This window comes from Meriones unguiculatus, chromosome 6 (genome assembly GCF_030254825.1).
Source record: "Meriones unguiculatus strain TT.TT164.6M chromosome 6, Bangor_MerUng_6.1, whole genome shotgun sequence".
Classification (NCBI taxonomy): Eukaryota; Metazoa; Chordata; class Mammalia; order Rodentia; family Muridae; genus Meriones; species Meriones unguiculatus.
The window spans coordinates 40938904-40954544 of record NC_083354.1 but is presented as its reverse complement, the minus strand read 5'-3'; the positions used below and the strand labels follow the sequence as shown (position 1 = coordinate 40954544).

At 47.9% G+C, this 15641-nt stretch overlaps 1 pseudogene; it reads left to right on the top strand.

The window, feature by feature from the left end:
* Positions 1 to 8354: 8354 nt before the first annotated feature.
* On the top strand, positions 8355 to 9767 carry LOC110559301 (protein SET-like; annotated as a pseudogene).
* Positions 9768 to 15641: the final 5874 nt, after the last annotated feature.

Sequence of the window (15641 nt, the reverse complement as noted above, 5' to 3'; positions counted from 1 at the left end):
CCAGTGACTCCCTGTTGTTCTTTCATTTTTGTTCTTGTGATAAAGTACTCCAAGTGAAAAGCTGTTTAAGGGTTTGTCTCAGCTTACTCTTCCAGGTCATAGTTCATTGTTGTGGGGAAGTTAAGCTAGCTAGTCCATGGTCAAAAGTAGAAAGAAATGGAAACATTCATGGTCATTGGCTTGCTTATGCCCAGCTCAACTTATGTACCTTATACTGTTTGGGACTCCCTACCTAGGGAATGATGTCACCCACGGTGGGCTGGGTATCCTTACACAAGTTATCTTTGTGCCACAAGCCAATGCAGTGTGGGGATTGTAGACAGTCTCCCCTCAAGACTCATCATAGGTGATTCTAGGTTGTGTCAAGTTGACAGTGAAAGCTAAAATATCACCCTTCAAATCCATCTTCAGGGTCCTGATATGAAGCTCAGGCTCTAATAGCAGGCGAGAGACATGTGTTGCTAAGCAGTCCTGGCTGAGGCGTGGTTTTGCCCACCATCATTGTCTCAGTTCCAATCTCTCACGCAAGATGCTCTGAAAAGCTGTCAGAATTCCATGCAGTCTCTTGCTGAGAGGCAAGTCTGTCTCTGGATGGCACCGGGTTTCAGCCCGTCTTCTTCCAGGATGGGATCCTGGGGGAGATTCTACATTCTGGGAGTTCATTGTTCCAGTGGTCAGACAGCCAAAGCAGGGAGTACAAGTCTCACTTTAAAATATCCTTATTCTTTCCAGGATGCTAACATTCTGGCTTCTGTTACACCTTTTCTATAAACTGTAACACTGCCGTAGGCAAGGCAGGGACAGACTTCAAGTCTCTCCTGATTTCTGGCCAGGGACAAATACGCCTATTCTTCTGTTCACTGACACATGTAGACAGTGCAGAGTGACCCGTAGAGCAGTGATTAAAAGCTTTCTAAACACTGTACACAACTCCCTCCAAGGTTTCTGAATGCGTCCCTTGTCCTTGCAGCCCGGACACCAGGTTCCCCTGTGTTCTCTCACAGAAGCAATCACTCACAAGCTTCAGTTGTGAAATCCCAGCGGCAAGCCCATGACCAGAGGTGGCCCACAAAGAGAAAAGCCTGAGCCTGGCCTGGAGTCCACACGCAGGAAAGGGACTGTGCGCAGAAGAGGAGGTGAGCCACAGATAGGTGGAGCTTCAGGCTTAAGTGGGAAGTCCCCGCACGTGCCATTCCCACAGGCATGGTGGGTGTTGTCAGAAAGGCCAGAGTTGATCTGAGAACCATCCACCAACATGATTCAGATCGCCGGTGACCACCCATCCTATATAAATAGGCATCTGCATTGTTCTATGGAGAAAGTGGAAAGAATTCAACCAAAGTTCCAGATTTCTCCCTTTGGCTTCTTTCTGTGTGTATGTCGGGTACATGTAGAGGCCAAAGGTCAAGCTCAAGGGTCACTCCTGAGGTGCTGCCACCTTGTTCCCTGAGGCACAGTCTCTCACCATACCTATGGTCAATTCAGTCCTCCGGTGAGCTCCAAGGGTCCTCTTGTCTCTGCCTCCCCTGGGCTGTGCCACCATGTCTGGCACTGGGTCAAACTAGGGTCCTAATGCCCACCCAGGAGGCAGTTCACTGCAGGAGCGCTCCGCCCAGCCCCTTTCCTCATGGATTTCTGAGGTGTCCAGGTCTGCTGGCCTGTGCCTGGAGCAGAGCTTCTGGTAGAGCTCTTCTCCAGTCTGCCGAAACATAGCTGGTTGCCTTCATGTCAGGCAGTGCCACACCATCCTCTCAGCTTCTCAGCCAAACCCCAGGTGCCGTCCTTGACCCTCTCGTTCATACCCCCCACTCCCTTCTGATGTCAGCAAAGCTTAGTCTCCACTTAAAAAATACATCTGGCATCGGGCCTTTCCCACCACCTCTCTCCACTGTCATGTAGTTTGAAACCCCTCATCCTTTTCCTGGATTGTCACCTAAGTTTCCGCAGTTGCCTCCCCATTCCCTTTTGCCTCTACCCCTCAGTCGACCCCTCTGTCCTGCAACAGTTCTCATCTTCCTCAGAGTAAAAGCCAGCGTTACTCCACCTGCACACGAGGTCCAGTGGGTCCGGGTACCTACCCTCAGATCCAGCCAGCTCTCCATCGTGAAGCTGCTGGAAGGCGCCTGTTGGGGCAATGTAGGAGGTCTCCCTGGTGCGGGGCAGACTGCTGCAGGCAGGAGGCAGACACCCCTCCTTGCTCTGCATACAGGCGTCACCCCTCATGCCTCTTCTGCTGCTGTGGTGAAAGAATGTCCTCCTCATCACCTAAGGTGGAAAGTGCACAACTTCTTGTCTGTTGCCCTTAAAGGCAGAGACTGAGTCGTACTCACGGTGGTGACTGACTTGCCTCACCCTCTTCATCCAGAGTACTGTGTGTTCATGTGTGCGCAGGTGCACTTATGTAGCATGTGGAGGCTGGAGGTCAGCCCGAGGTGTTGTCTCCGAGGCACTGTCCACTTTTTTTTTTTTTTTTTTTGGAGACAGTTTTTTATCTTTCGCCGGTCTGGAGCTCGCCACGTGGGCTAGGCTGGCCAGCCAGGGAGCCCACCTGTCCCCATCTCCCCAGTGCTGCGAGCACAAACACGCTACCATGCCCAGGCTTTTCTCTTCTTCCCGTACGGATCTGGAGATTGAACTCAGGTCTCCACACCTGCCGACTGAGCCATCTCATCTGACTAAGTTGTTTTTAATTGAAGAATATCCCTGCCCTCGGTGCAGGTCAGGAAGCCCAAAGAAAGCAGCACAGGATAGATTGCCTCTTCTGGTTTTAGAGACACCATTTGCAAAATGGATCAAAGGAAATATTCTTCTCTAGGGGGTCCTGGATTTTTATAGGTTAAATTATTTCATAGGAATAACCTCAAGACAAGTGTATTTCCAAATATCCTGGAAATTGCTGTTTTCTGGCTCTTTCCTCTTGTGTCCAAATAGACACTAGGTTCTGCTTCACCTACTAAGCCACCAGACTTGGCTCTTTAGTTCCTCATTCTGCAGGTCGCCTCCTTCCCTCTGGCTTCCACGTGGCTTCAGCAAGGGGCACCTTCCGTGATGAATCAAGCAGGCCTGGCATTTTCATAGCAACTGCTCTCAGGATGGTAACCCATCTGGAGCCTGTGGGAAGGGGACCTTTTGGAGATCCTTGGGCCTTGACATGATCTGATTTACAGAAGCTCGAAAAAACATCTGGAAACAATTATAATGGTAATGAGTATTTGCTGAGGTTTCACAATACTGTTTGACCTTATGCTGAACACCCAGAGTCCCTCATTAGCCACTCATTAAAAACTATTCATGAGAGTCCAGGCTGTCATCTTGGACATAGCCAGTGGGCCTGTTCTTTTGGGGTACTTGGGAGTTTCCCTTCTTGTAGCTCTTAGATAACACACCATTGACTAGTGGTCTGGGAAGTCACGTTGAAGGTGTCAAGGCCTTGAGGAGGAGGAAAGCTGAGAATCATATGATTGGATGTTCCTAGCAGCCTGAGTGTCTGTTCTTGGACCTGCAGAGGTTCCTACGGAGGACAGCAGAGAGGACTGTGGATTTTGAACTTCCTGGAGCAGCATTTACATGACATTACAAGCTGAGGGATGTGGACTCTGGGGATGGAACTTCAGCCCCCGGCAAGAACAGTCCAGGAAGTGTGTATTGCGCTGTGAAAGCCCTCTGCCTACAACGCGATCACCAGAACAAGGCCTAAATGGAGACATCAGGCACCCAAAGAGTTTAATGAAAGCTGGAATGCAGATGTTCTCTCAGCTATGATTTCTTTTATTTTAAAGACGGGTTTTTCCTGTGTACCTCTGGCTGTCCTAGGACGCTCTTTGTAGACCAGGCTGGCCTTGAACTCACAGAGACCTCCTCCCTCCTGAGTGCTGGGATTAAAGGCCACAAGGCCATGCCCTGCTCAGATAGGATTATTACACAGCTACTCAGTACGTGCTTCCTAAAACTTTACTGGCCTCAGAGACAGCAGAGCGAAATGCATTGGTACTCCGGTGGCTTAAAAAGGGGAGTGCAAACATAAGGTGACCTTACTTACAAATTGCCAAGCTTTCGTAAAATAGTGAGGGAATGAAGGAAATCAAACAGAAGCGCAAAATGAAGCCACTGAAGATGTGGACTACAGCACGGAAGAAAACTTTAAAAGTTCTTGTGAATCTATTATGCTTCTTGCTACTAAACATAAAACAAAAACCCCAAATAAGTAGTTTAAGAAAGTTTTGTAAACAGCAGCTTAATAACATTCACCCCAATGAAGCTTTATAGTCTAGTTTCAGCAGCAAAACATCCATCAAGCAGCTGCATAGTCTTGAGTGCTGTTCTGGCACAGTCACTTTTGCTTCATTAAATTCTAACAATTTCATTAGGAAAACACTTTAATGTTCTCATTTTTTTAAAGATTTATTCATTTATTATGTATACAGCATTCTGCCTGCACGTACACCTACAGGCCAGAAGAGGGCGCCAGATCTCACTATAGATGGTTGTGAGCCACCGTGTGGTTGCTGAGAATTGAACTCAGGACATCTGGAAGAGCAATCAGTGCTCTTAACCTCGGAGCCATCTCTCCAGGCCCTAATGTTCCCATTTTCATGCAAGAAAGCTAAAACTAAAGATGCAGAATGACTTGCCTAGACCTAGGAAATGGTTAAGAAGTAGAGATATTTTGAGTTTTAACTACTTCTGTCACTCTGCCACTGTATTTATATATTTAGGAATATATAATATATATTATGAATGTGATATATATATATATACAATTAAGAAAGTAGAGGTCATGAATTTGAGAGAGAGAGAGAGCTAGGGAGGTATATGGGAAGGCCTGAAGAAGGGAAAGAAGAAAGAATATAATTTATATATTTAAATATTGTTTTAATTTAAAAAACAAAAGACCCAGAACTAGAATGTGAGCTGAGAATCAGTGTTCATCTCTCTCTGACCAGTTGCCTCATGACCCTGCCAATGTGCCTTTCTTGCCACGATGGACTGAGCCACAGTAAATCACTCCATCAGCTGTTTTAGTCAGGCGCTTTGTCAGAGCCACAAGAAAAGCCCCCAATACCTCCTTGCTGAGCACGCCTTTACAGGGCGGAGTTCAGAATCGAGAGGCCAATACCGTCCATTGACTGTGGAGCATGCTTCTGCTGGGTCCAGTGGGCACAGTCATTTCCAGCACGGAGAGGGCTACTGGTCTAAAGAAGACAGGAGGCTGTTCCTCAAGGACATACCAGGAGAGAGTAAGGGAGGTTCTGTGTCTTCTGGGATGGGCTGCACTGGAGGAGACAAGGGTTAGGGGGAATACTCAGAAGCCGAGGCAGGCACTCTGGCTGTCTCACAGAGTAGAAAGGAACAAACAGGAAGAATGGGGTGCTCTTGAACCCAATGTACACACATGATAGGCAGAGATAAGGGGTTAGTGAAACACAGGCTTTGCCTGAAGTCTGAGGTCCTAGGACCAGCCCTGCCTAAGGAGAGTGAAGAAGAGCCCCCAGGGAGACAAAGGGGCTAGAGAGAGGGAGAAGGAAGATGGACAAGTAGAGAGCCCTTTGATTGCTGAGTTTTCTTTGCAAATAGGAAAATGTTTGGCAACAGTATTGTTGGGTCAGAGCCATTGCTTTCATGGTCTCTCCCATCCCCAACACCTTCAGCCTCTCCAACACAGGTTACAGCATACAGTGCTGGAGAAGTCAGCTCTCTTTGAAAAGGGCCATCCAGGTGGCTAATCTTTGAGTGTTTTAGAAGATTGTTTGGAAGTTAGTCTTCGGCAGACAAAGATTAGAATTTTAAGGTCATCTTTATCTATGTAGTGGGTTTGAGGCTAGCCTGGCCTATAGAAGACACTGTCTAATTTAAAAAAAAAGAAAAAAAAAAAGAGGAAAGAAAAGTGTCTTTTGTGTCAGTGGGTGAGATCTCAAGGTTTAGGTGAAGATTGGAAGGAAGTCTGTCTGTGCTTCAGCCTCCTCCACAGGTCAACTCCTGTCCAACTCCATGAAGATGTGAGAGTTCCTGGAGGCTGTCCCATGGCGGGATCTAATGAGATGCTGAGGTTGGAAGAGAACCAATGTGCTCCCTAGGCATCTCTTTCCATGAATGAGGGTTATAACCAAAGGATTTTGGAGGCTTCTCAGCTTCGCAGATCTCTAATCTTGTCAGGTCACCAAACCCATGGTGAGGTCCTGGGATACAAAGATGGGTCAGACACAGACTTTCCCTCTTGGCACTAGGAGTTAGGGAACACGGGCTGGCAGTTACAAATAGAGTGACCACACTTGCAGATTTATGAGGTTGCTGGAAGGACAGAGAACTAGAGCTAGAGAGAGAAGCTGAGGAGAGGGAGAGAAAGAAGAGAGAAGGGATGGAGGCAAGACCTGGTAAGACAGTTGAGAGGAGGTGCCGGGCCAGCTATGGTACCATGCAAACATGTCAGCATCCGGTTTTAGCTCCACTTACTTCGTGGCATGGGTACCACTGGTGTTAAATCTTGACATTTGGGTACTTTCCTAGTTTCATTCTTGTGATAAAATATCCTGACAACAACGCAGGGGAGAAAGGATTTACCTGGCTTACAACCCTGGGCTATAGTCCACCATCTCAGGAAAATCAAAGCAGGAACTTAAAGTATCACATTCATGGTCAAGAGGCGAGAGCATAAACACGTGGATCCTTGCTCGTTCCATTTTCATACTCTCAGTGTATGGCACTGAGGAGCTGGGATTTACCATACCAAGTAAAACCTATAATAGACCTGTCCACGGGCCAACTGATCTAGGTACTACTAACTTCACCTCTGATTTTTCAGTCATTCTCACCCCCCAAGCCTTCCTGCCTTCCTCTTTGATGAAGAGGTAAATGGAGGGATGAGAACGTTTGAAGGAGCAGCAGCCTAGAGACTGGTGAGGGGATAGCCAGCCATCTGTAGCCCAGAGAAACTGGGAGGAGGACCTTGGCTGGCTGCTCTTTCACATGGTGGAAAACCTTGAACCCACCTAACCTGGTCCTCACAGGGTGCAGAAAGAGGCCCAGAGACACCTAGTCTCTAAACACGAAGTCTCAACTCCGCTCCTGGCCACAGGCAATCCCAAGGAATAGGAAGAAGCAGAGTCTTGGGTCTGGTGCTTCCTGCCTGGGGTTTTCCCTGCTCCAGACTCCTTATTACCCTGGGCCAGCGGTGGCCACCCTCCAGGCTACACTTGGTTGGCGCCTTCCTTCCTAGAAGACTCTCCTCTGGGCCAGGTCCACTGCACAGTCTTCATTTGAATAGATGTGGTGATTGTGCTCCCATGGTTCAGGTGTCTTCAGAGACATGGGGTGCTCCCTGGAAGGGCGAGCTGAGGACTCAGAAAGGGGGTGGGAGTGGCACGGGGAGCCTGAGACCTTCCTGCCGCCCCTTGGATTGCAGACAGTGGGTCTTTGGAACAGTCCCAGGCAGGTTGGTCCCTGTGAGGTCAGAGGGTACTGACTCTGAGGTGTAGCGAACAAGGAGGAAGAAGAAGAAAAATTCGATGCCAAGCAGACAGAAGTTCTTTGTCTTTGTGGGTCCTGTGCGAATTGGGCAATATTTGGCAACAAGACATGTTGGTTAATGGAGTCTGGGTTTTCCTGCCTGTGCTCTTCAGCCAGCTAAGTTTCCTGCTGATAATGGTGGCGCTTTGTCCACCCATAGCCATGTCTAGGCTCCCCAGACTGTTGGCTTCACTCCAGGGGGTCAGCATGGGTCAAAAGCTAAGGGGTTCTCTCTGTGATGGGGTCTCAGGAGGCCGTGGGGGTGGCAGAGAATGAAGCTGTCTATCCATCTCTCTCTCCTCCTTGTCCATCCCGGACCTTTCTCTTCAGGGCACCAGCAAAGGCTCCATCAATATCAAGGCACCAGGTGCCTTAGGAGCAGTGCTGTCAAGATCTGCCGTGCGCTGGCCATGAGACCCATGAACTGCGTGGCCTGAGCCAACATCTGGAGAGCTGAGCTAGTAAGGCTTCTCATGGTGCTTCCATAAGATCAAGAGCAACTGCCGGTCTGGGGGAGGGTCTGAACAGGGCCTGGTCTGCAGAAAGGCTGGGATTCCCCGGGGCCCTGGCTCTGCATCTGGGATAATGTGCCCGTGGAAAGGCAAAAGTGCAGCTGTGGTTCTGATGAGGTCCTGGGGGCTGTCAACTGTGTCTCTCACTCACTGTGTGACCAGGGGTAATTATCCTGAATGGGAACAGTGACTGTCCGGACATGCAGCTGTTGTTAGAGTCACGTGGGGCTAAAAGCACCCCAAATGCAATAGGAGAATATTATTTCTCTGATGGAGGTGGCATAGCCAGGTACAGGCAAACTCACCCACACTAGTATAGGCACTATTTACCACCCAGACATGGTGAACACAGGCGATGGTGAGCTGGCCACGGACATGTGAGAAGCAAACACCTGAATGTGGCCTTTGGGTGCCCAGAGTGTCTGTCGATCCACTGGGTCTGATCTCCAGCTACGGCTGGTTAACTCATCACAGTGTCTGTGCATACTTAAAAACGGACCCCCTACCAAAATGAGCAATGGCAGGGACTTAAAACAAAGCTGGCATTTCCTGTCAGCTAAGAGGATGTATGGCTATTCTGAATGGACACCATGGGATGATGACCTTTCATCTCCTCCCCTCCCATCTGGAGCTGGTTCTGCCCAAATGTCACATTTTCCCATATCTGCCTCTTAAACACCAGTTTGTAGCAGGCCACGGTGGCACATTCCTTTAATCCCAGCTCTTAGGAGGCAGAGGCAGGGAGACCTCTGTGAGTTCAAGGCCAGCCTTGCTCTACATAGCAAGTTCCAGACCCTATCTCAGAAATCAAAACCAAACCAAAACAAAATAAGAAAAAAAATGAGAGTTCCTGCGAATTTCTTCCTGCTGTGAATATCGGGCCTGTACCCTCTGGCTTCAGGCCACCTCCCTCATGCCATGGTCCCAAAACGGCAATCCTGCCTCAGTCCAAGAAATCCAGATTGGCTGCTGCCCCGAAGCTGGAGGTCTCTCTTGGCCTGCCAAAGGGGGAAAAAAGAACAGCAAGAAGCAATTGAACATACTGATGAAGTACAAGATGAAATAGAGAGACTTAATGAACAAGCTGGTGAGGAAATTTTGAAAGTAGAACAAAAATATAACAAACTCTGCTAACCGTTTTTTGTTTTTTTTTTTTTCCAGAGAGGTCAGACTTGATGGCCAAAATCCCCAATTTTTGGGTAACAACATTTGTCAACCACCCACAAGTGTCCGCACCGCTGGGGGAGGAGGACAAGGAGGCTCTGCATTATTTGACCAGAGTTAAAGTGACAGAACTTGAAGACATTAAGTCAGGTTACAGAACAGAGTTTTATTTTGATGAAAATCCTTGCTTTGAAAATAAAGTTCTCTCCAAAGAATTTCATCTGAATGAGAGTGGTGACCCATCTCCAAAGTCCACCAAAATCAAGTGGAAATCTGGAAAGGATTTGACAAAGCGCTCAAGTCAAACGCAGAATAAGGCCAGTGGGAAGTGGCAGCACGGAGAGCCAAAGAGCTTCTTCACCTCCCCACTGACCATTCCGAATCCCGATGTGGCTGCAGATGAGTCAGGAGAGGGCATCAAAGACGGTGATATTTGGCCAAATCCCTTGCAGTACTGTTTGTTTCCTGATACGGATGGTGACGAAGGAGAGGTGGAAGATGATGATGATGAAGGGGGATGAGGATGAAGCTGAAGAAGATGAAGATGAAGGGGTGGAAGGAGAGGAGGATGAAGGTAAGGATGACTAGCACTGATGGGTTCCAACTTTCTTTTTTCTTTTCTTTTTTATATTTTCTCCAGTCCCTGGGAGCAAGTTGCAGTCATTTTCCTCCCCCTAGGCTTTGTGCTCAGTCGCCCTGTTTTGAGGTCTCTCTTAACACTGTGGTTTTCAGCTTATTTACGGGGGGGGGGGGGGGGGGATAACCTTGAGCAAAACACAACAGGAAAAGAATGTCCACTTCTCTGTTCTAAATTTATTTTTATCCTTTCTTGTCTCAAAAACTGTGGCTTCAATACCAACACTGCTCTCTGGGGTGGGGGTGGGGGAGAAGCCCTCTTGTTCCCTTGGCTCTGCTGAGGCTGGAGAATGCTAGGCCCCTGGGTAGTAGTGCATAGAATTCTAGCTTTTTTCCTTTCTCTGTATATTGGGCTCAGAGAGTACACTGTGTCTCTATGTGAATACAGACAGTTAGCATTTACCAACATGTATCTGTCTACTTTCTCTTGTTTCATAAAAAGGAAAAAAAAAAAAAAGGAAAAAGGGGGTTATAGAAGGTCAGCAAAGGGTGGGTTTGAGGTGTCTGGGGGTTTGGCATGTTTAATTGTGATGTTTAACGGACATCCTTGCAGTTTAAGGTGACACTTTTAAAATAAAAGTCTCTCCTAACGATGACTTGAGCCCTGCCACTCAATGGAAGAATCAGCAGAATCTGTAGGGTTTTATTTGGATTTGACGTTGTCTGTTGCAACCTTATTTTTAATATTTTTTGTTTTCCCTGGAAGGAAAAGATGCTCATCTCAAATGTCAGTGTGTACAAGTTGCTTTGTTACAGAAAAACCGGTGTGTACACAGAGGACCTGATGCTTTTCTGTGAGAGCAGGTGCTCAATATGACCTTCCGAGTTTGACCTGCATAACGACCTCGTGTCAAACTTTGTCTTCCTAACTTGGTATTTTTGGTACGCACTTTGCCGGACGACCTCAGGGCCATGCAGACCGAGTTACAGGGATCTGAATCACGTCTCAGTGTCTCCGTGCCTGAGTGATGAGGGTACAGTTGCTGCCGCGGACTTGTACCCTTCATTTTTATCTCGATTTGGCCTTTTTTAAAATGGGCCTTCAGTTGCCTGGACATTGGGACAGCGCTTGCGCCCACTGTGTCACTGCCCCTGTCGCTCTAATGCCATCTGTACGGACGACAGCTGCTGGCGGGTCTTCACTGGCAGTGTGAACTGGCCGGGAAGGTGGCCTGTCAGAGTAAGCAGTCCAGGAGGAGGTCGGGAGTACTCCGTCCCAGGTATGCAGCGGAAGCTCTCAGGTGTGACCCTGAGTCTGGGGGGATGAAGAGCTCTAGCTACCTGACGTATAAGCTTTTTGATGCTGTAAAATAAAGCTAAAATCAAACGCCATTTTTTTCAGAGCTGATTAACGGACAGCCTGGTCAAATCCAAAGCATTTTGATGTATGAAACTTTGTAAATGGAGCTACTCCATCGATAGGCAAAGTGTAACCAAAATCTGTCTAGACGGTTAGTGTGTAATTTCTGCACAGGACTCTGTTTAGTGAATACGTCACTGTATACGTCAGGAATCTTGCTCCAATAAAGGAACGTAAAGATTTTTTTTTTTTAAAAAAAAAAAAAAAAAAAAAAAGAGCTGAGCATGGTGGTGCACATCTTTGATCCCAGCACTTGGAGGCAGAGGTAAGTGGAGCTCTGTGAGTTTGAGGCCAGCCTGGTCTACAAAGCAAGTCCAGAACAGCCAAGGAAAAACAAAAACAAAAAAAACCTCAAACAAAGCAAGCAACAAAAACGTGAACACCTGCCCTTGCTGTTGTGTGGTGGCCTCCTCATGGGCTCCCCCACTGCCTCGGCAACTGGGAACCTGCACTGTCCTTCCCTGCAGGGTCTTTGTTTCTGGCCAGCTCCCAGCACACTGAAGAGGCCCCACAGGTCAGGGCTGGATCAGGGAGTAAACGAATCCTTGTACACAGACAAGGGGCGACCAGGGTTAGCCAGGCTTTTTCTCCAGAGCTCCAGAAACTTCAGGTTGTAACCAGGAGCCGCTAAGCTACTCTCCTCACTCATTCATTCCTTCGGCTGAAGCCTATGGCATCCACCAAGCCAGCTGGCCAGAGAACCTGGAAACATGTTCATGGGTTTTGTTGGGCGAGCCTACTGGGAAGTGGTAAGAAATATGAGCTGCATGACGAAGCCATAACAGGACTCTAAGTCAACTCACAGAGACTCCCACACACTCATGTTATAGGTTCACCATTCATAACAACCAGGAAATGAATTTGGTCCAGATTCCATCAACAGACAAATAGAAAAAAGAAAATGCAGTGTATAAACACAATGGAATTTTATTCAGCTGTAAGGAAGAATGAAATCATGGTATATTTGCAGGAAAAGAGGATGGAACCAGGGACCATTATGTTAAGCAAAGTAAATCAGCCTCAGAAAGACAAAAACTGTATGCTCTCTGGTGCAGAATCTAAGTTTAAATTTATATACGTGTGTGTATGTGTGTGTGTATGTGTTGTGGGTATGTGTCTGTGTGTGTGTATGGAATGGATGTCTCTAGTGTGTGTGTGTGTGTGTGTGTAGTGTGTATGTCTCTGGTGTGTGAGTGTGATATGTATGTTTGTGTGTTTGTGTATGTGTGTGTGTGTGGTGTGTATGTCTCTGGTGTATGTGTGTGTGTGTGGTGTGAGTGTATGTTTGTGTGTTTGTGTGTGGTGTGTGTGTAGTGTGTATGTCCCTGGCGTGTGTGTGTCTTTGTGTATGTGTTGTGTCTGTATATGTGTCTCTGTATGTATGTGTCTGTGTGTATGTGTATGCTGTGTATGTCTCTGTATGTGTGGTATGTGTGTGTTCGTGTGTGTGTATATGTGTATGTGTGTATGTATGTGTGTGTGGTGAAACTAGAAAGGGAACCATGAGAGGGAGAAAAAGCATTTAAGGGAGAGCAAAAGGGAGACCGACTCATGTCAGGAAGGCAGAAGAGGAACTATTTGGAGGAGGAAAGGGACTGACAAGGGGCTGAAGGGGCTGAGGGAAGGTGGCAGGGAGGAGGAGGAAGAACAATTCCACTTCCTGTAGCAGCCGATTTTCAGCAGGCAGCGTCCCACGCGTAACTGCCTCGCCTCAGCCTCTGCAGCCCCAGAAGGAAAGACTGCAAATCACAAAGGCTTTAATATGTTCAAGAGAGTTCAGCACTCAAGATCCCAGCATTAGGGGCTGGAGAGACGGCTCAGCGGTCACTGACTGCTTTTCCTGAATACTTAGGTTCGAGTCCCAGCACCGACATGGTGGCTCACAACCATCTGTGACTCCAATTCCAGGGGGTCTGACACCCTCTCTGGCCTCTGTGGGCACTGCATGCGCATGGTGGACAAAACACTCAGATACGTAAAATAAAGATAAATATATTAAAAAATACATCCCAACATCATGACTTCAGTGTCGGCTCAAGCTTAGTCCTCACTTCACTGTTTTTGGTTGTAGAAGTGAGAGGTGCAACCATCCTCACTTGGCGTGTTTCTCAGCTTCACAGGTATTCGGGCACACTTGCGTGTGTACGCATAAAGTGGACAGACGTGACCTCGGAGGGCCCTTCTGAATCGGACCTGATCCAGACACACTGACAACCCCTGTCCTGTCGAGGCTACATGGAGGCCTGGGCTCCACGGCAGACAGGTAGGGTTTGAATTCCTCGTCATGTCTCATAATGTGGGAAGAGACAGTTACTAACTGAGAGAACAAATGTTTTCTCTACCACGATCAAGAGCATCAAAAACGCAGTCTATAATGTGTGTTTGCTGCTTAAGGAAAAGAGATACGTTAGGATGGCCTATTTTGCATAAGTAACATTTCACACCATTGGAGTTCAAACAGGTAGAAAGAAGTGCTCATACCTCGAAGATCCTCAGGTCGACGCTGCAGGAATCCTGGACGGGTCTTCCCCATATTTTTCTTAGGTTTCTGTTCGTTTGTTTGGTTGTGTTTTTTTTTTTCGAGACAGGGTTTCTCTGTGTAGCCTTCGCTGTCCTGGACTCCCTTTGTAGACCAGGCTGGCCTTGAACTCACAGAGCTCCACCTGCCTCCGCCTCCTGGAGTGCTGGGATCACAGGCTTAGGTTCCTGTTTATCCCCCAGGTTAATATTGCGCTTACACATTGACTAGCCCCAAACTGAAACCTTCATGTGTGAGGAACAGAAGTTTGATAGAAATGTGCTTAATGTACCGGACACATAAAATAGAGAAGAGATCAAATGTCAAAGGACCAATACTTACACCAACTGAGTGATGTCTCCTAAGAAGCGTTGTGTTAAATACAATCCACATTAGTCATCAACCAAGGCAATGCCCCACACAGACTTGCCTGCAGGCCAATCTTTTTTTTTTCCAGTTTACTTTACATCCCAAGGGTACGCCCTCCCTCCTCTCCCCTTGCCTTTCCCCCCTTGTCTCCTTTCCCTTCTCCCTTCCCCCCCATAAGGGGCTCCCTCCTCCCCATATCAAGCCTCCCCAGTGCACCAAGTCATGCCTGCAGGCCAGTCTTGGCGAGGCACTTTCTCAATTAAGATTCTCCGTTGCCTGATGTGTCGAGGTTTGTGTCAAGATGACAAAAGCAGCCAGTGCAACCCCCAGCCTGCCCTTTTCTAATAGGCTCTCAGAGATGTAGGCTGTAATATTTCTTAATTCTTTTATAATCACGAAAAGGCAAGGCCAACCTAGGTACGAAGATGCTTCATTGCTCCTGAGTTAGTCAACTGGTGTTTCTTCACCATTTTTGAAATGGCTCATTGCAATTATTGATGAAAGCAACTTTCCATGTTGCATTATATTGTTTCCAAACGAGAGACCCTGGATCTTTCACCCCAAACCCCAGGTGGGATGCTAGCACCAAACCCAGACTCACTTTTGAGCCAGGCAAGCAGGAACCCCGATCTGACCTCATGTTTGTGTGTCAAGACTCACACCCAGGCACGGGAGGCTCAGCAGGCTCATGCTGGGCCTGCTCCTTGTGGCTGAGTGTCTCTGCAGGCTAACCCTTGGCAGTGCTGGCTCACTGAGGTACCTTCCGCTCCAGAAAAATGCTTCTTGCCACCAGTGCATTGTCCATGCCTGCCTCTGAAGAAAAAGCGCATTGCAGTCGCAGGAGAGGGTTCCAGTGACCCGGGCTCCCCTCAGGCTAACACCTCACCTCTTCATAAGTGAACTCCTGAGCTAAGTTCACACCTGTGCAGATAAGTTTACCGTGTTTGCTCTGAAGGCCCCGACTGCCCCTCTATATGTATGCTTGAGGTGATGTCCCCCAGATGACACATTTATTGCTTCTAGTGAGTGTATGACAGGCAGCTGTGCCTGAAGACCCTAGGTCCTGAGCCCTTGTACACCATGGGACCATATTTACAAGCTGTGCCCTCAGAAACACTATTGTAGCTTTTGAATTTAAAAGTGGCGTCTTCATGCGGGCTGAAGAAATGGTTGAGCGGCTCAGGGTGCACGCTGCTCTTGCGGAGGGCGAGACTTCAGTTCCCAGCACTCTGTGGCGAGGCTCCCAACTGCCTATTCTAACTCCAGCTCCAGGAACCAGTCTCTGAACCTCTGGCCGCCATGAGTACCTGCATTCATGTGCATATACCCCCCCACCACCCCTACACACACACACACACACACACACACACACACACACACACACACACAGAACTCAAAATATATCTTAACATGGCTTGCCTTTAATATCACACTTAAGATAGTCATTAAAATGAAGTTGAAATTCTCAGCTTCATACGCCCCACACCATAACATAACATACCCCCCACACACACAGAGACACACACACTCAAACACACACACTCACACACAGATACAGAGCCACACACACACACACACA